At 44.1% G+C, this 20,717-nt stretch overlaps 1 protein-coding gene across 2 annotated transcripts in view; it reads left to right on the top strand.

Annotated features, from left to right (window-relative positions):
- The window catches only part of hivep3b (HIVEP zinc finger 3b), a 44,618-nt gene that overhangs the window by 1,603 nt on the left and 22,298 nt on the right, over nucleotides 1-20,717 (top strand). Inside the window, exon 2 of one of the 2 annotated variants that reach the window (XM_083989741.1) lies at nucleotides 17,948-17,993. The exons of the other annotated variant lie outside the window; for it this stretch is intronic. The gene's annotated coding sequence lies outside the window, so the exon portion shown is untranslated. The remainder of the gene's footprint in view (nucleotides 1-17,947; nucleotides 17,994-20,717) is intronic. 2 annotated transcript variants of the gene reach the window in all.

Below are 20,717 nucleotides of genomic sequence, written 5' to 3'. Positions count from 1 at the left end.
GCTGGCTGAAGAAAGGCGCTAGCTCAGCAGGCAACCAAAGAGAGCGCCACTCCGTTCCCTCACAAAATTTCCAAGATTGTTGGACGTCCTGAAGCATTTGATCGAGGGGTTGAGGGATTACCATTTATGGTTTCAACGTGGATTGGGATAAAAGAAGCTAATCTGATTTACACTGATATTTTTATACCATTGTAACTTGGTATAAATATTAGAAGGTTGTTAAGAATAATTACCATGTATTAAGGCTGGAAATGAATGTGCCATTATCTGTATAGCCGCAGAACCTGTTTTCATAGCAGTCAACAGTTTAGCAATGCCAGTTCCTTACAAAGAGCTTTGGCATTCAGTATCACAGCTGTAGACTTGCGCAATGAGTTTGTTCAGGTACAATAAAAGTAAAATGCAACTGTGTAGCACTGATTACTGAGGACCTCTCTCAGTTAGCCAGGCAGGTTTGAGTGTGTGTCTATATCTCCCCCTGGCACAAGCAACACTCCAGATGGAAAAGAGCAGTTTTCTGCCAATTAACACAGAGCCACTCAACACCTTATACAATATATCCCTGCTTACACACACACACACACACACACACACACACGCACACACACACACACACACACACACACACTCACCTGGCATACCGTCTCCACTTCTCCATCTCTGACACACTGAGCCAGCCTCGCAGGTGGCAACGCTGCTGATTTAAATGCATGAAATGCCATCAGCAGGGAGAGGGTCGCATGGAGTCCCCGCTAAGACCTTCAGACACACCTCCCACAGATAACGAGGTCTGATAACCACCGCAACACTGGAGCAAAGGATCAGGAGATGATCTGCAGTGTTTTTTTCTTTTATAAGAGGGACGATATTATGTAAAATTCTCAGGCACTGAAACGATGCTGCAATGTGAACGAATGTGACTGTTAACTGTTGGCTCAACAAATTACACAAGGTATCAAACAGCTTGTATGGGCATGTTTAAGTTTAGCTTTCTTTGAGCGACAGATGACATTATCAGTCACCTGAAAGAAAAATAAACATGCACACACGGTGAGACACACACACACACACACACACACACACCCAGGCTGTAAAATACTGTGGCTGGTGGACACAACCTTTTCATGTCCCTGCTGCTGGTCATTAATCCTGTTCTCTGGAGCACCAGAGAAGAATAGACCCACTGTAGTGCTGAGAGAGAGTGAACCAGGAACAAGACCTTGGATACACATTCGCGCAAACAAATGCACAAGACATACACAAATTGCAAAATGGAGGCCAGGAGTGCCAGTCTGGCAACTTCACAAATGCCCTACTAGCCTAATAACTTTATTGCATGCATCCAGAATCCCATGCATCCAGAAATGCTTTGTTATTTACTCTAACAGCCGTGTGTGTTGTCAGTGGTTGTGTGTTTGTATCATCTGGGTCAGCGTGTGTGTCAAGAGAGAGGGAGAGCAGAGTGAGGGGGGGGGGGGGGGGGGCGGCATATCAGTGTCTGGCTTCGACTCAACCTCTCACCCAGGCCAGTGTGTTGGCTGCCCCTTCAAATGGAGATAGAGTTTCCTTGTGTTTGCCAGGGAGCAAAGAGTCAGTACTGTAGTAAGTGTATGTTAGTGTGGCTGCCTGCCCTCATCCTTTGTGTGTCAGCCCAGGTTATGTAACGATATATGTAGACGATGATATACATGTGCAGCCGGGCAGGTACTGCAGGGAGAGGACGCATAACAGAGGGGTTACTCATTCAAACACTCCCTTCATAAGAGTTAATCATTACCCACTTCGGCACAGTTGGTGGCCAGGGGGAATGTCGAGTGGGTGGTGGTGGGGGGGGGGGCTTTGCTGTTTGTAATGGCAATCCTCCCTCAAAATAGGCCAGAAGTTCATTATTACATCAGTGTCTCCAAATGTCCCCCAGGTCATAATATGAAAATTTGACTAGATTTAAATTTTCTATTGTTCTCCTCTGTGTATGTTCAACTCTATCTGTTTTCTCCTTCTATCAACACTGAGGGTATTTCAGTGCATGTGTTCACTTTCCACAGTGGCCAATGTTGTGTAATAGTGATTGTTGTAGTGTGATTGTAAGCTTCTGTGCTGCTCACCGCAGGTATGTCTGGGAAGAGTTTGGCCAGATTGGTGAGATTTGTGCAACACTGACTCTGCGAGCAGCAGATGACTGCTTGAAAAACATGACGAGACTCGAAAAACAATATCGTATCAATGAGTTCATATTAAACCTGCACCCTCGGGAGTTTAGGCACAAGATCTTCTAGTGAGGACTGCGTTGCCGTGAAAGATCAGCTATGGATACATCCCAAGTGTGCGTATCGATCGGTGATGCAGGCAAGGTGTTATATTTCACTACTAGATATCTCCACCACTTCCAAATTACTTGCTTTCCTTCTCTGAGTCCCAAGGCACTTCTCTGACCACACCCACACAGAGCATCACATCACAGATCAGTTTCATTGTGAGGATTAAGAAAAATGAAAGTAAACAGGACAATATATTGTTATAATTTATCATAATTTCAAGTGAAATGTGTGTCCTACTGAATTCCTATATGCTCCTCTCTCTAATTTTTCTTAAAATTCCCTCTCCTAACCTCGCATTTCTTCACCTCTCTTCTGATTTATTTTGCTCTCTTCCTTTTCTCCTCTTCCCTTGTCTCCTCCACTTCTTTCTCCCTTTTCCTCTCTTCTCTTCTCCTCTCTTCTCCCTTCCTCTCCTTTCCTCTCCATCTCTGGACTCCTTTGTCTCAGTGTGTAAGGCTTCCCTGCAGTAACTGCGAGTGAGGATTGGAGGGGATTTCTGCTCTGTGGGAGGGTAAGAGGGCTTTGGGGGAAAATCCTTCCAACCCTATACCGTGGATCTGCTGAGCAAATCAAGGCAGCAGGCGATGCTACAGCACAATCTTCCTTATCCATGTCACTGTCGCTGAAGCACAGTGCTTGAACTAACCCCGGGACCCCCCCCCCCCCCCCTCTTTTAGCTGCACTCTTTAAAAACCTTGTGAACACCCTTGGTAAAACCCAGATCTGTTTTGTCTCTGTCTTCTCGCTGTCGGCCTGTGGTGTGCTGTGCTCAGCCTTGAGGAACGCTCTCTTACCTGGCAAGCCCTCGTGCTATGAAGTGTGTAGGCTTGCGGAGAGCTCTGGGGCATGCTCTTTTTTGTCTTTTGGGTCATACCCTGAAATGTCAGTAATCCATGGCTGCCACTGAAATATCTGATGAAAAAGTTGGTCAGTGTATGTGGCGCACATTCATGTGCATTTGTTAATGCTGAGTCCGTGGCGTGAAGGCAAGCTGTGCCCTGACATTGGCAGGTAAGGTCATATAAAGAACACCTCATTTTAGATGCTGTTAATTATGCAGGAGTGTGGTCGACTGCCATCACTTGGGAAGGTCGTTTGCTCCTCATCCTATTAAAGGGCACATAACTCCAGAGATTTTGGTCTGTGCACGTGTGTTATGTTCAACTTGAACGGTTCATTTTTGTTGTGGTTCTGTGATGCTACTGATGCTGAGCTGACATCCTGTTTGAGGTTAAAAGTACCTTTTAAAAAGCTTCGGCTTTTGCAGTTGTCTTCCATTTGATGTCAGTTCACCCTGCAAAGGAAGGCGACGGTGTATTTACACAAGATGTGTTTGTGTGCACTGTGTAGGTACGTCTCTGCGTGTTTATGTATATTCTGTTGCTGTTTATGTGCACAATGTTTTTGCTGATGCTTCCATATTGCGGCCCCTAAGCGAGGGCGTCTGTTTCACCTAATTGAAGGTCAATATTTGCATGAGCATTCCTACAGACAACTTTCCCTAGCTTGGTCTACTCTAGACAGAACACAGGCTACCACTGTACTTCAATAAAATCAGAGTGGTGCTTGTCATATTCTAGTCCAGCTCTGCCAGACTTATCTCTCTATACTCCGTCTGCACTATGTCAAAGTGAGGGAAGCTCTTTCATAGTCTCCAATTATTCTGCAAAAGACTGTAAAAACCTTTCTGATTGTTTGATTTTGTTAAACCAAAAGTTCACAGATTCTCATGCGAAATACTCCAGGGGTTTAGTTTTGAAAAACATTTTACACATGGCTAATTAAATTGAGAAAACATGGAAATTTCCCTACTGGATAATGCACTTTATGATTTTATTCCTTTGAAACAGTAACTGTGACCGGAAAACAGAAAGCAAAGGAAGATAAACATAGAAGTCAGTGAGTTTATTCCAGTTGTCCACATCTGTTGAGTCTGGGTAGTTTGACTTTCCTGGATGTTGCAGGTGCACTTTCATAGCAAAAAGAATGAAACAACAAATTAAACACCATATTTTAGGGCTATACTGTTGCACATGTTTACTATTAACCACTTAAATACATAAAAAGTAACCCGATTGCATTATGAGCCAAAAAAGTTTTTTTTTGTTATTGAAATATTTAGTTGTACTATATTTTGAATCTTGAGTTGTGTAATTAATTTAATATTTTTGTCACATCTTCAGGATTCCCATGTCCCATGTATTCAGAAATGGTCAGTGTTTGTCTGATGGAGGATGTAATGTTTGAGTAAAGGAAAATTTGTTTCCACTTCGTTTCATTGTTGTAGCTTTGCAAACTTGCGTAACGTTGGTCGAGCTGGGCAACAAACAGGAGCAGTCAGACAGTCAGACCCACCGAAATAAAAAACAACCAATTATTTCGAAAGAGAAAACAAAGGTGAACAGTAAAATTATCGCCCAAACCCCTTTGTAAACATCTATCACAGTTTACAGACAACTTTGACCTTCCTGGCTGTGTACATACTCGCTATTTGTCTTGCTCAATGACGTAAAACATTTGTGTTAGCTGTAGATTGCTGCTGCATTATAAAATCTCAACACTTGACTTTGATAGTTTGGGGATTCTCAAATACTTGTATGTAGTATGTAGTGTATAATATATATATAAGCTGCACACCAGTACTCTTTAGTTTAGTGTTATTCCAAGATTAGTTTTTGCTGACTCTTGGCTCAAGGGCACAACCCTCTATGCTTATTTAGGCATCTGTCTGAAAACCCTAATAATCCTTGATGAGACTGTTGAGTTGATCTACCAGGCTCACAGTCAAACAAAAGGCGTGACAGTAGGTGAATCATCTTAGGCAGACTCGAGCACCACAATGCACTGCAGCTTTAGTGAAGTAATCTCATGTCACATTTGTCACACTGTCACGGTGGATTAGCAGTTGAAGATGAATGGTCAGGTGACGACGCTGCTCCGCATGAATTGCTCTGATGGGGAAGTTGTGGGCAGAAACAGGAGAGAGCAGTTTGATATTGTGGTTGTTCTGTCCTCACAGTAACTTCAACGTTTCTCCCGCACTTATCACAATGACCATCACCCCGCAGGCTGGTTCTCCACTGGCATTCACACAGGCATCATCTGTGCCGTTGCATCCTCTCCAAACTTCAGCACCCCAGGAAAAAAAAAAAAAACCTCCCCTTTCTTCCCCCTCCTTCCCTCCCTTTCTGCTCTTTCCAGAGCAAAACCCCAAAGCTGCTGACACAGACTCACCCAGTGTAATTGAGAAAATAAACAGATGATGGAGAAAAAAAGCATGTGCCACTCATCACAGGGCTGCATGTTTATTCTCTGCTGCTGGATGTTAAAAACAAGGTTTTCATCACATTTTGGGGTGAAAGGATGGATGAGGTGAGACGACTGCTGAGGCAAAGCTGAGGAAAGAGGCGATAGTGAAGACTACTAGTCAAGTTCCATCACATCAGTCACATCATCTGTGAAGGGTCATGTTAGTTACAAAATGCCCCAAAGTTAAAATGAGTTGGATATTTGTATGTAAATACTGGAATTTGGAATTCAATCTGCAGCCATAAGTAAAAAAAAAAACAGACTGGGAAGGACAGGCAAGCTCTTCCTCAGTCAGAGGTGTTAGTGTTTGCTATTATGTAATCCTGCTGTCCTCAACAACCTCAGACAGTCAGCAGTCCCAGTGTTTGCACCCAGGTAGTCGTCCCCCCCCAGCTCTGCGCTGTCAGCACAGTGCAAGGGAGCAACCCCAGCTAAGTGACTGCAGACTTTGATTTTTCATCAACGCTCGGCAAACCTAATATGCTTAATGGCGCTGCGCTCATCCTCTGAGGAAACCCCCAACCCCTTATACCCAGGTGTCAGCTAATTGACAGGTTGCAATGGACAGCGACAAAGCAGGGGAGTTGGTAGAGGGGAAGTGGCGGGCACATGGTGCATCCCTGGCCCGAGGCCGGAAGTCATATTTCACCTTGACACCCACTCCCACAGGGCGACCGGGAGCTGCACAGCTTGTAGCATGTGACCGGCCCGAGGGGGACGGGACGCCGGTTCTCCTTGTTCTCTTGAAGCGTCGCTCTGTGTCTCTCTGGCTCACTCCCAGAATAGAGCCTCGGAGCCATAGTAGTATGTGGGCAGCCATCTGAAAGGCTGATTGGGATTCATTGTGAGTACAGTAGCGGGAGCAGCGGGGCTGGGTTCCCGCTCATTGCCCCAAAGTAGGGTGTCCATTGCTGTGGGAGCGCCTAAATTACACAGAAGAGGGAGATCAGGAAAAACCCTAGTGAGAGTTTTGGAGAAGCGGGGAGGGGGAGGGGGTGGAGGTGGAGGGTGCAGAGTCGGGAAATCAATTTGTCTTTGAGCAAAAGAGCATGAGACACAGTGCTCTTTCCAGAAGTAACAAAAAAAAAGACGAAGGAAAAATTGCCCCGTGTGTTGTTACATGACGGCAAAATTGTCTTTTTTACAAGCAGTGCAAGTTTGTAAATCGTGCTTTAATGCCTTGAGCTGGATTCCATGGATTTTTTTATTTTTATTGTCAGTGTGGAAGAATAACGTTTCTTTGTCAGCCTGTGAGATGGATGGTCTCTCTGGTCTTGTGAGAGCGAGTTGTCCCTGTTGCTAGGCCAGCAACAGTCTGTCTTTCATTGGTCATAGTTGTGTTTTATTACTTGTATCATTGGTCATGTTGTTATTGGCATCACGACAATACGAGTCATAGGTTGGCTGTTGTTTATCAGTGACCAGGTTGAGCGTCCGGCAGGGATGGAAAGATACAGTAGTTTTTTCCCCTATCTTTCTGTTTGAACATTTGTTCCCCTTTTTTCTCGAGAGTTGCCGTAAAACTCACAAGAAGCACTTTGCTTTGCAGAGAGTATCAGGGTTTCATCCCATCAGTCAGTATGTAATGCACTGTTTATTGCTTTTCTGTGTAACTACAGTGTTATCAGATTATCGTCTGTGCAGTTTTTCATGGTGAACAGTGTGTTATATTGTAGGCCTATTCTGCCTCTCATCAGCCAAGTCCTTGCTGCATTAGACTCTGTGTCTTCAAACAAGCCCGTATAAAGATTTATGAAAATGTTATCCCTCTGAATCCAGACTAGGCCTTTAGTCTCAGCGTGATATTTATCTATGTATTTGTTTTATCCTCCACCTAATGTCAGTCCTTTGAGCCATGGCTGTGTGATTCTGTTGGCCCATCACTTTGCTCCAGAGTGAGATGTCTCTATTTGATGTATTGTCCTGAAAGTTTGCACAAACACTTATGCTCTTCACATGATGGATCCCCTGACTTTGCGTCTAGCACCATTGTGAGGTTGACATGTTTGAGTTTGAGTTAAACATCCGAACAGGATGGATAAATGTGAGGTTTGCCACAGACATTTAATGGCGGAAATTAATGATTTTATTAATGATCCTGTTATTTTTCATCCAGCACCACCATCAAGTCAAAATGTCAAATTTGTTGAATACTCTGTTTTGCTAAAATAATGAACCCCATCCTCACTTGGGCAAAGATTCAATTGGCAAATGTTAGCCTACCTCGCTAGTCGCTCAACTTGCTACCATCAGTCTATTTCAGCATGACCATATTAGCATGTGTGACAGTTGATGGTTCCTGTCACTATGCCTCCAATTGATCATGCGCCCTGGCTACTTGGCCAAGGGGATGTCCCTTTGGGTGACTGGCAAGCACGCATAACTCTTACCCGGGAGGTGTGGGTGTGGGCGTGGGCCCTCTTCACCTTGCCACACATGCATTAGCATTAAGCTCAACAACATCTGCCATATCTACAGCCTCACATAGCTGCTAGCATAGCCATTGTACTTTATTTTGACACCACTAAATGTTTTTACTCCATCTTTCTAAAATGTATCATATGCTGTAGTAACATATAGATCCAACACTTGTGTTTTGTTTTCGCATCAGTAGCCTGTCAGAAGACCAATGCAACACAGCTAGCCAAACTCAGGGAGGGTTTATGTTGATGTCTGAATGAAGGCAAGACCTGTCAGTCATCTTTTCTACAACCTACGTAAAATGACGTCTCTTACAACCAAGGGCCTGTTGAGTCTTGCCAGACCACAACGAGCAAAATGAAAACTGTGGGCCGGGGAGACCAGGTCTGCCAAGACCTGTCTAATGTGATTTTGCTTGTTTTTGTGACAGTTTGTGTTTCTGCTGGGTGCCAGTGTGTGTGTGCATATATGCATAGGTGTATCATAAAATCATAAAATACAGCCGTTGTTCGCACTGAGTCAACTCAGGTTCACACATCTTCCTCTCCATCTTCTTTATCACAGACCTCAGCTGTGAGACTCGCTCTTGTCAGTACCGCTTTAATTTATTCAGATGCTGTTTAACTTTGAGGTATGCACAGTTTCAGTTTTTCTACAATTTGTAGTCAGGACTGCTGCAACAATGAAAGTTATCCTACTCACCAGTCCCCAGATTAGATTTTATTGGTCTTTAGATTAGATTTCCTATCTCACTTTAGCAGCTCACTGGAGGGCACCTCTTGCCATTTGTTTAAATTCTGTGGGTTCAGGCTTATGACTTCCTCATCCGCCCTTTAAATGGTCTATAAACACATTTCTGCTCTTCCAGAGAAATATGTTGGAAATGTTAGGAAGTCTGATTTAGGTTTTGCTTATAAAACTTGCTGTATTTGTTTAATCTGTTTTTACTGGAGGGAGAAGAAAGTCATACTTTATATTGTTTTGTTGTTTTTGTACAAACATTCTCTGAAAACCAATCGTTTTCAATCATCCCATCAACCCTCAACTTTGTATGCAGCTGTTCTCTGAGCATTATTTTCTCAAAAGATGTTGTAGAGCACTGACATTTTTTTAAAATCAATTTTACACAACTTTATATTTTGGTAATTGCCTGGAGAAACTGAAGAAGTGAAGTAGTCTAAATCTGCGGCTCCTGACCACAGAAAAGTCAGCTGACAAGCCTGTTAACCACGAGTGCCATCAAGGTTTCACTAACTCTTCAGCTCTTCAGGAAATATACTTGAATCACATGTCTATGATATTATTTACATTGGATGTACAGTAGGAATTCGGAACCTGTTTTTAATGATCGGGAAGAATTGACCCCTGCAGATATAAAGTCAGTCGATTTAAAGTCAGTACTTTTTTTCATGAACCACATATTTTTCCGTGGCTTTCTGCCTCACAATATTATGACTTGGGCAAACACCAGTGTGGTTTCAGTCTGCCTCAGTTTACTGTTGCATTAGCAAAGCAGAAAAAAATCAGGAATTATGTCTAAACACTTGACTCCATAAAAGTGAAGCTACTCACATCACACAGTAAGCTGTACAATTGTACGGGCTATTTGGTGAGTAAAAAAAATGGTAAGTGAAAGATGGCTTGACTTCAAAACTGTGACAAATTCATATTTTGTCAATTTGGAGAATTTGTATTGTGTTTTGACCGAGATCCGTACAAGAGGTGCACTCTCCAGGCACAGCTGAATCAGCTGGTGCAGGGTGAATTGGACCTTGCTGACCACAGAGGGAGTGAATTCAAAGCATGAAAACTATTGAAATGACCTAAAAAAATGAAACTGTGTCAGAAAAACTTGCCCTGGGATGCACAAAAGGATATTCCTGCCCTGAATATCTTGGTGGTACAATTGCTCACCCACAGAGCAAAAAAAAGAAAAGAAAAACACATCAGTGCATAAAACCCAGATTGATGTTACATATACTCAGACTCTGCATTGAATTTGATCGTTCAACATCACCCCCCTGTGTGAAACCAAACAGTGACGACCCCATTGGATTTTCCTTCCATTGTAATTCTGCACAGAAACTCAGCTAGCTGCCTCTCTTTCTGTCATGTTGGTACGTTGTGTTGCACCTTTTCGCCATGCCTCCTGCTGTCATTACCTGCATTTAAACAATAAGATGTGAGAGGCTGGGTTTTCTCTTTATGCCTGATGGTTCTGCTTTTGGCAACCAGGGCAAAGTGCAATGTGAGGCATTTCATTCGGTTAGAAAACATCATGAAATTATAATTAAAAGTTGTTCTTTAGCCAGTAACCCTGATTGACAAGCAGCCCTCAAGCGCCTCCTTAAGATTGATGTGAGATGAAGTCAGCGTAATATTAAACTAATTGGCATGTGGTCTCACTTGTCCATTTCACTGGATATTTTACAGCGAACATTAAGTATCGCCCAAGTATCAGAATTGATAATAAGAGCTTTTTTCCCGATATTATCCAATTCATCATGTAGCGGTTTGATGCTCAACTCTCAGTTTGAGGTGAACAACTCATGTACCTGAGGTTCACACTGAGATTGCGGTGTTACCTAGTGAACTGGCATGACAGAAAGCTCTTACAGTCTACTACGTACCCAGTGGGGAAACATTCTCTGTGGTAACATAATGATCCGAGAAGGCAGTGAATCCCAGCTTAGGGCACGTTCAGGAACACTGCTCAAACCTGTATTGGATGACAAGTCAGCCGTAGGTAAACCGGGCAGGAACTAACAGGAAATCAATGTATCCAGCCACCTATCCAACATCAATACAGTGTCTCACTTTCTTGCCATAAAGCTGCTCATCTGGCTGTTTTTCCTCCTCCTGTCTCACTTTCCTTCTCTTTCTGTCTCTGCAGTGTGCTTCTTTGAAAGCCACAGCATCTCTATTTTAAGGACTTCTTTTGTTTCTCTGCTTTGTATTCAAATGATCAGGCTCACACAGGCAGAGGGGGATTCAGCTCAGAAGACGAGCGGCATGGTCGGATGAGAGGTGGCGAGCCGGCTTTTGGAGTCAGGTTTCTCCCTAACCAGATCTTTACGAGGTGATGACAGCTGGAGGAATGCATCGCTAATTCCCCTAACGCTGGTCATGTGACCTTGGGGCTCTGTTACAGTACCTTCCACGGCAATTTCAACAGTCTGGGTGGTCAGAGGAGGAGGGAAATCGTCTTCATCTATGAGCTGACTGGGGTTAGGGGTTAGGATGGTGGTTTCCAACCTTTTTTGGCTTGTGACCCCATTTTGACATCACAAATTTCTGGCGACCCCCGATCACGTGCAGTCATGTGATCACGGTCGTCAATCAAGATGCGTCAGCTCAGATATTTTTATATGCTGCATTTTATTTGAGCTGGATTTATATTCAAGAAAGTGAAAGTATAGAATACAGTTGTTTAAGAGTGTGTGTGGTGTTTTTAATCATAATTTTAAAAAGAATAATAATCAGTTAAAAATATATTTTTATCAGTCATTTTTTTAAATCAATTACTAGACATTTCAGGTGACCCCATTTGAATTCCAGGCGACCCCACGTGGGGTCCCGACCCCAAGGTTGAAAAACACTGGGTTAGGGTTATATACTCCATACCCACATTATGTCTTGATCTCATTCAGAAGCAGTGTGTGTTCGGAAGAGCGCAGGTAACGTACCCTGGAACCCCGTGGCTGTGTGTGGCCCTCCCTTGTGGCCAGAGCAGACTAAACCTCCCAGCAACAATGAGCATAGCCAGTGACACATTTCTGTCTGTCTCGTAACGCAAAGTGGGCCAGTTGGTTTGCAGCAGAGTGGGCCATGTTTGACTTCCAGGACTTGTCATGGCAGAGAGCTTCTTCTTACAACAAATCCTTTCCCTCTGCAGTCAGAGGTCTGGTAAAGACATTGGACGCCAGTGTATGTTTGCTTGTCCCTGGTGCTTTGTTACTAAGCAGCGTGCAGGTATTGACACTTGTTTCAACATCTTAATCCTTCTCCAATGTGTGTTTACAGTACAGTCAGGCTCTGTTTCTGCAGTTCTATGTTGCTGACAACTCTCACTGTAAAAATAACAGGAGCACCTCTAAGCAGCACCATGATTTAACATGTCCTCCTCATTAAACCTTCGATGGATCCATCATTAGCAGCTGGTGTTGCTGTGGTGAACATCCTAAGATTTCTAAAGAATTAACTGTAAGGATGAATATAATGTGATTTTGGCATTAGTGATTTTAATATTCCCCTTAACCTGTGTGGTGACAGGCTCAAGGAAGTACAGAAACAAGCAAATAAAGAATGTGTACCCCTATGTGAAACTGGAAAACTATGGAGAAATCAAAACATATGTAACATACAAAACTTGGATTTTATTTATGGAAATTATATTTCAGCATTCATTTGGTTTGGGGGGAAAATATTAGTTGACCAGTTAAACCAAAACTAGCATTAGGACCACACACTGCCGAATCAGAGATGGTTTAAACTGAACCATCCCATTGGGGGTATATCAGAGGAAATATTGGAGACATTCAGGTTCATAGCGTTGTGGGATTGTGTTCAGATGCAAAGTACAGCATCAAAAAGGAAACAACCAGATCCATCTTTACGCACACCTACAGTATATGCATGAAGAGCGATTTATGGTTGAGTATATTCTGGCATTCTGTAGATTCAGCATTTCAGCCCCTCACATGCACACAGATTTACCAAGGTGCTGTTTTAGCTGCACTTGATTGTCATGTGTGATTGATGAGCTGTCTCATTCAGCCCCAGAGCTGCGGTCTCAAGATATAGAGGCTGCACAACGCACACACATTTGATGGCCCTTTTTATAAGATTGTCTGAGATGGCAGATAGAGTCACTCCCGTAGGTTGGAGCTGTGTACTGTGGATAACTATATACAAGAGCCGTCTCTCTCTGTCTCTGTCTCTCTCCTACGCATTTGCACACACTGTTTTTCTTCTCTATCTTGTTATTCTCTGTCTCGCGCTCTCTCCCTATCGCATGTGCTCATGCACACCTCGCGTGCAGAGAAACAAAACGCACAAACAGACAGTGGGTTGTAGCACATGGCATTTGTATACATGTGTTGGGTTTGAAGGTCGGCTGGCGAGGCGTTGATGGAAGAGTCTTTGCTGACAGGCCACAAAAGGCAGCGTGGCACCGGGCAGAATGGGCAGCGGGGGCTCACAGCAGAGGAGGGAGAGTAAACTGTAAACCGACACTTAGGCTGAATGGAGTTGTTTGTCACTGTGGGTAGCAATTACTTTGACTGGCCTGGCTTTGAGTAAACTCCCTGATCAGAAGGGTGCCCCTCTGCCAGGCCAGGAGAGGGAGGACGGCGGGGGGGACGGAGGCCGTGTTGATACATTCTGCGGCCTGGTCCTCATGTTTGAACACACTCAGGCTGAGCTTCCACCTGTTGACTCTCCCCTGTGTCTGTGTTTGTGCAGGCAGCACTAAAAGCACCAGCAGCTCCGACTTAACAGCTCAGATTAACATAAGTCACAGGTTACTGAGATGTGCAGATAAGGCATGGCACCGGGTCGCGTGTAGTGCTACAGCAGCGCTCATTGTACCTGCTGCAGCTTCGCACAGGATGCAGCACAGCAGCAGCTGCAGAAAGAGGAACTAGCACAGGCTTTCCTATCACTGGGGAGGAATCCACATGGGTGACTTCATAGAAAAACAGATCACTTCAGCAGAAACAGTAATAACTGCACCAGAATGATGACTTTTGTAAAATTGACTAACACATAGAGGCAGATCTTTGCATTTTTTTTAAAAATTCATAACCTTAACCGAACAGTAAAGGAAAACGTAATTCCTAGTGTTTATTTACGGAATGAAAGGTGCAAAAAAATCCAAGTCTGACTCTATTTTTCATCATATAGATTTATCACCAATGAGCTGTATGCTTGTCCCCTCTCCAGTCAATTACCTGTAGACAGTCATCTTATCACAGGTTTGCCTCAAGCCCATTCTTTTTAGTTGCACCACGACTGAGAGAGCAAATGTGAAGCAGTCGACCGTGAACGACGGGTACAGTAAGCTGCGTGGGAGAATTTGCACTGTGATCTTGACATCCACGCATCAGTGAAACTTGTGGGCGCAGGGAGGACAGCTTTTGAAAATGTCAGTTCCTCTTTCTATATTTATCCCCCCCAACCCCAGCCCCCACCCCCTATGCTTTGTCACCCTTTTATTTCATTTGCACACCACTTGTGCTATGCTTTGATATTTGGTGTTGAGCCGTCCAAAGGCAGATGCTCTGTATCTTTTTTCACTTCTGTTACAGTAACTCTCAACTAGGCCTTTGTTCACTGCTGCCCTTCCTCATTTATTTGTTTTATTTCTCAAGAACATTATGGACACAGGGAATCAAACATTTCTTAAAACTCTGAAAATACAAATACTGTACAACTGTAATAGCTGGGTTTACGCTACCGTTGCAAATTGTTAATGATATATCAGCTCTATACATGGTATCACTTTCCAATCAGGAACTCTATTCAGGCCTGGGTTACTTTCCATAATCACTACCCAGAGCAGCCCTGGAGACATGATTTCCTGGTAGCTTTCCTCATAATATACATGACGTTTACTTTGCCACCAATAAAGACAGTGGCGCTTATTAATGCTCCAGTACCATGGAAAAGGAAAAGATAATGAGAGTGTGTTGCGAGGCTGAAATTGAGAACTAAATGGGGAGAGAGTGGATGCACAGAAGGGATAGTGTATTTCTGTGTGTCTCTGGGAAATGGAGAGAAATAGAAAAAAGAGAGGCAGAGAAAAACCCCTCAAGATAAAAAAAAAGAAAGAAAAAAAAGATGCTGAGTGAAACAGAGGGTGGTCAGTCTTTCAGTGTTTTACAGGATCAGATATCACATCTGCTGAGGATACATCGATTGGCATTAACAAAAGACTAGCATGCTCGATTCCATTAGCTGACTGGTTGGTGGAAAGGCTAAGACTGCGCTTTACTAACTATTGCATTGGTTTGTGTAAAAATAGATGCAATGTGAAGTTGAATTCCTAAGCCAAGCTTTAAACCTATTTTGCTTCGTTGGGTTTATGTTAATACACTGCTAGACCTGCTTATCGAACCACATTACTTGGCAATCTCAGATATTTCCTAATTGTAAAGTCAATTCTAATTACAAAGTCTTCATAGACTGCGTTTGTATCAGTATTGGAGCACATATGTAACATTGGTATTTAACAATATTTTATCATTACTTAGCTCTACATTATATGGTAAATGACATTAGACGCACATTGATGGCTTGCCACAGATTAGTGTTTGGACACAGTTTAGGCGGCCTACTGTTGCAGGCCAATCAACAGATGTTCTACTTCTCATGGTCTTTTATCAAACCGGTGTTGTTGCTCTATTCCAGGGGAGGTTAAACTTTATGTCACAGGATAAGATGTGTTTTAAAAGTTTGGGGGAAGTTTTATTTTGAGGTCAATTGTGAGAAAGAAATGATCCACTTACATTTACTTGTGTAATAACTGGATTTTGAGGTTTGCCATGCTTGTCCCAGATGACTCACCCTACTTTGTTTGATGGCTGTATTCTTTGCACCCAGTTTTTTTGTCCAAATAAATGTAAACAGATAGAAAAACACTGAGCCACAATGGCTTTTATACACTAGGTGGGCTCCCCATTTAAAATGGATCTTGTTTCTACCATAATACCACAGTCATGTGGACAGAGGGGGGTCAGTTTACAAGACCACACGTCTGAAATAATCTGCCCTCAGAACAGAGGGAAGCTTCTCTGAATACTCCCATATTTGCCCATTTTACTGCCTGTGTCTGCAGTTTATGGGATGAAAGTCCAAAAATATGTCATCTGTATGGTTGTGTGTAAATGCGCAAACCACTCATTTGGTCTAAATTATAGTCTGTGGCTGCTCCAAAACAACATGAAGTTTCTTATAAAGCATGATGTTTGCATTTTAGGTGTTGCTTGCCTCTGCATTATATATTTTGTATGTAGGTCTGTATTATACGTGAAATTGCCTCATGTGACCATACCACAGGGGAGCCCTTGTTTTCATTTACTGTAAGTGAGAACAGCTTTGCATAATGTCAGCTTGACATGCTTGGGAGCAGTGAGTAGCATATGGTTACCAGCTATTATAGCATCATCACATGGTGCGTGTCCTGTTTTGATTAAAGTCTTGAAAATATAATCCTTTCTGTTATTGCTCGCAAGGCAGTACAACTTATCACCTACTGTATCTCCAGCTTCTAACCAGACTGTGTGTCTGCAGCCAGCTCCCCGGCCTTGCTAATCGTTACGTCTGTGTAGAGCAACTCTCCTGTCAATCATCGCCACAGTGGCAGTTTTGTTCCCAGGCCTCTGCTCCCCCCCACCACCTTCCCGTCAGAACCCCTCAGTCTGAGAAACAGAGGACAAAGGGATGACGGATGGGTGAAGGTCCCTCACAGGGAAGTACAGTATAGAAGGTGTGCGCTGTAAAGGGTGACAATGAGCACATTCAGGCAGACACAATACAGTGCTTCGGTCAGTGAAGCCAGCAGCCTGTGAGAGTAGCCCAGCATCAGGCCAGCACAGTCCCCTGCAGCAGTCAGCCAGCAGGCACACGGAGCCAGGGGTAATCACCAAGTCGTGAACAACACTCCTATTGACTGGAACCAAATAAAATAAGAGAGGAAGCACAGAGCCGAGGTGAAAGAATCGGGGGACATCTGGACAATATAGGAACGGCACATGAGGAAGAGGAGAGGAAAACAAAAAGATTTGACAGAGTAAATAAGCAAGTGTAAAATAGAGGAAGGAAAAAACAATCAGAGAAGCAAAGAACCATTTTTTCCGTTCTATCCTGTCATCTGGTTATGAGTCCCACCGGGCCACCACGTGTCGCTGGCCTGTGAGGATCCATGCTCCCTCTGCCTTCCTTCTGATCAGTGGCCCAGCCATCCGCTCGTTCTATGTGCTGGCTCGTCACTGTGCGAGTGTGTTTATTTTAGAGTGTGTGACTCACACTTCCTGTGCTCTGCCAGTGAGGCAAAGCTCTATGGAACAGCAGGACCTCCGTTCATTCTCAATTCTCTCTTTCTCTTTCTGTTTCTCTCCCTCTCTCGCTGCACTGCTGATAGGCCTAGCCTGAGTTCTGCGTAATGCGGGGGCTTGCTTGAATGGATGCCACTCTGGAATTCATTTACAGATGCAGCACAGTGCAACTCCGGCAGGAACTGGAAGGTGCATGTAAAGAGACACGTTCAGTTTTGGCAGTGGGTTTGTCTCTCAGGGAGAAGCCTGGAGGGTTTTTTTCTCTTCCTTCTCGGCACGCACCACTACAATGAGAAAACTTTTCTGATAAGGAGGTGATAATTGCAAGGTATTGCCTCCGGGGTTCTGTGTTGCAGGGGAAATCCCCCCTGTAAGACCTGTTTGTAATCCTATCTATCAGCGGTGCATCACCACCACCACCACTGAATGTGCGAGTTTAAGTAGCAGCAGTCGACGTTAGGTGCAGGTCTTTGGTTTCACTGCCCTGGTTTGTCATGCAGTTTGGTTGCACTGGCAATAATCAACATGGCAACTGATGCTGTTACTGTGGCTCTACAGACAATGATGCAGTTTTTAAAAAAATTTATTATTATTACTCATGCTACGTGATTATGAGTCGCTTTCAGTTTCCTCCCGCTCCCTCCTCCTCTCCTTACATTTGTACAGTGGAAACATTCATTTAGTATCTTACTCTCTCCCTCTCTCTCCATCACTCCTTTTTTTTGCCTCACCGCCAGCCTCTCTCTCACTCTCTCTCTCCCCCTCTCCCTCTCTCTCGGCAACACACCCACTCAAACAGTCATATCCGCTCTCACTCTCTGGCTCTCCCTACTTGTCTCACAGTGCCTGTGAAGCGTCTCTGAGGGGGAAGACCAGACTGCTCTGTCAGGTAATCTAAACTCTGTCTGTTTCTCTCCCTCCCTCTGCACCTCCCTCCCCTCACTCTGTCTTTCTCTCTCTGCGCTCCTCTCTCCCCTTAATCTTCTCCCCCTTTTCTTTCCCTCCGTATTATTACTTTAGTTGTCAGGTAAAGCAAATTAGTCATATAGTTATTGCAGTTGGGTCCTGCTCGTTGGGAATACATTGGATCGTTTATTATTGCAGAAATTACCATTTGGCACACAGCCTTAGCACCCAGTGGATTATTTTGCTGGTTAAAGACTTAAAGTTTCTCGTAAAGGTCAGTGTCAGAGACTGTTTTTCACTGGTTTCAGGACAACATACCTGAGATGTTTTAGCATCCCAGAGGGTATGACTGAACTGTGTGGACATTTAAAGACGGGAAAAGAGTCTCCTCTGCAGTTCAAAACTCTGTTTATGACGTTTATTGTGTATCTGTGCTTGAAGTTGTATTTCGCAGAATTTATGGAAATTTTGTGGATTTGTTGTTGTGATCTGAGGTTCTGAGGTTAGTTCTTCTCCAGTCACAGGTACAGTGAGGAGATTTGGACTCCATAATTAAAATTGTCAAACTCTGTGACCACATAAAAAAAAAAAGATAATTTCCATCCGTTAACTTCCTGGACACAAAAACACAGCAACCTGCAATTTAGTCCGAGTTGTGGTCAATTTGTTTTTTCAGTTGATTATGTCGCCAAAAGGAGCAGATTTTCCTCTGTCAGGGGTATTATTAAAAACTCTTGAGTGCAATCTGCTCCGGCCGCTGAGGTGTGTATTATACCCGACTCCCTCATGCCACTCGTGTTTGATTTAAAGGCCGGTTATTGACCCGCAGTGCACTGGCTTGTATTTAATCTAAGTGAACACTGCGACGGTTGTGAACTGCCAATCTTATCAAAGCCCTGTGAAATCCTTCTCTACACCATCTCGACTCGGGAGTTACAGCGATCCCGATGCATCCCGCACAGAGCTGAGAGAGAGTGAGTGAGAGCTCTGGTATGTGGTGTTTTTTCAGACGGCGTCCTCCTTGGCGCGCGGCAGTGATATTCCTGGGTGAGTGTGAGCCTTGGCCTCTGAGGTTTTATGCTCTATCTAGCGTCTTGTACTGCTGCCTGGGTTGCTTTTTTCAGTCATTTACCAACCCAAACTGTTTCTCCCCATGGTTCTTTGATTGGTTAATGTTGCTGTCTAGGATCTGGGGCCTAAGTTTGATTGACAGCTCTGCTTTTGTTTTGTTTTTCTGGTGGTGCTGATGCGGGAAAGATTGTCAACTTTCCATATACTTTGAGAATTCTGCAGAGCCTCTTCGACAGTATCATCAGGCATTTGCGGTTCGAGCTGAACAGTTTCATCTGCTGTGACATCAACGAGCTGTCAATCAAAGGGGGGTTAGATGTCAAGGGTCATGCCAGCCTGTCAATGCATGCATGCAGAGGCCAAGCACTTCCCCCTCCTCACTTCCTGCTGCCAGTGTGCGTCTGTAGTCAGAGAGGATGCTGGGAGATAAATTTAGACCTCCAGCTCCCTCTCCATCTGCCGTTGCCCAGAGTAGGCTGGTTTCCATGGGAACTTGCACCAGGCTACCGCCACTACTAGAGAATGGGGAGAGAGAGATGTCTGTGTGTTTGGGGTGGGGGGGAGTAGGGTGGGGGTACAGTATGACAGCAGATATTTTAAAAAGCACTTAAGAGGGTTTATCTGTTCTCAGGGCACAAGGTAATTTAATGTTTAGCCCATATTTTTATCATTACTGTCATTACCAGCTGCATGAATACATCTGGGTATTGATGAGGAAATGAAGACTAAGTCTGCCGGCCACACTCTCCTCTGCATGATAATGAAGTTTTGACTGTAAAACTGCTGCAAAGCTCCTGTGCTTCTTATTGAGCAGGAGCTGAACTAAATGTTTGTTTATGGGATATACACTTTTAGAAGTATAACTGCTGGGCTTAATAGACCCAGCCAAGATGATGGAAGGAGACTGCGTGCATGCGTGCGTGCGATGTGTGTGCGTGTGTGAGAGAGAGAGAGAGAGAGAGAGAGAGAGAGAGAGAGAGAGAGAGAGAGAGAGAGAGAGAGAGAGAGAGAGAGAGAGAGAGAGAGAGAGAGAGAGAGAGCTCCAACGTGTGTCAGGGCTCCCTTGGGTACTTGCATCAGTGCCTGTTTCTGCTGACAAAGCCCCTTTGCATGTTCACACATGCAGACATGCACACACAGACACGCACACTCTCACACACGCACCACACACTCTCACATCTCTATATACTCATTCTTCACTCATCCTGTCTTCTTCTCTCTGTGGACCAGTTGTTAATCACATTTTAGGCACCAACACCCAAAAGTAGTTCACACAACAAATCACTGCATGCACCAGGAGACTGTTGTGTAAATGATCATACACTGGTTCTGACTGAAGGTGGACAACCGGGAATTATAGGAGCTGGGGTGTGTCTTATCTGTCACCTCCTAGCTCTGTGGTTTTGATCTGACACCTCCCGTCATGAAGAACACAACGCCGTATAACAGCTGCATCAGTGACTTCCTGCTCACACCTCAGCCTAAAAATAGAGCAGGGTGAAGGGCTTGCCCCACCCCCTTTGATAACGTTAGACAAAATCTGCATAACCGGTGTGTATCAACAGAGGTCTTACAATTTCCCCTTGTGAGCAGTTGTTTCCTGGAGGTGCGTATATGAAGCTATCATGCACTGAAG

This window comes from Trachurus trachurus, assembly GCF_905171665.1.
Source record: "Trachurus trachurus genome assembly, chromosome: 16".
NCBI classification, from domain to species: Eukaryota; Metazoa; Chordata; class Actinopteri; order Carangiformes; family Carangidae; genus Trachurus; species Trachurus trachurus.
Note: the sequence above shows the minus strand (reverse complement) of the source record. Positions and strands in the feature narration are given on the sequence as shown.